A 376-nucleotide genomic window follows, 5' to 3' on the forward strand; every position below is an offset into this window, starting at 1 on the left:
GAGGCACTTGGTTAGGTAAGTAATTTGTACTAATTACTTGCTGAAGCCTGTAAAACGGTTATTTACGGTTATATTTCCTTTGAGAAAAAGGATGTGAGGTTCCGGCTGTTCTGTCGGGACTAAATGTCTCATTTTATTTACTTATTTATTTATGTATTCCCTTGTACATTTATTATAACGTTTATTTCAAATTATATCCTACTGGGCCTTTCGCTCACGTTTTATGTTTCAAATGTTTAAAACCCCTCCCAGGAGACTCTAGGAGCGGGGCACAGTAGCGGGAGTAGCTGAGTGGTGCTACGGAACGATCAAGTGAGGATTGTGTTCATCCTCTGACATAAAGTGTAAGGAATATGTAAGAATTTGTAATAAATGA

Source organism: Morus notabilis, unplaced genomic scaffold, assembly GCF_000414095.1.
Source record: "Morus notabilis unplaced genomic scaffold, ASM41409v2 Scaffold717, whole genome shotgun sequence".
Classification (NCBI taxonomy): Eukaryota; Viridiplantae; Streptophyta; class Magnoliopsida; order Rosales; family Moraceae; genus Morus; species Morus notabilis.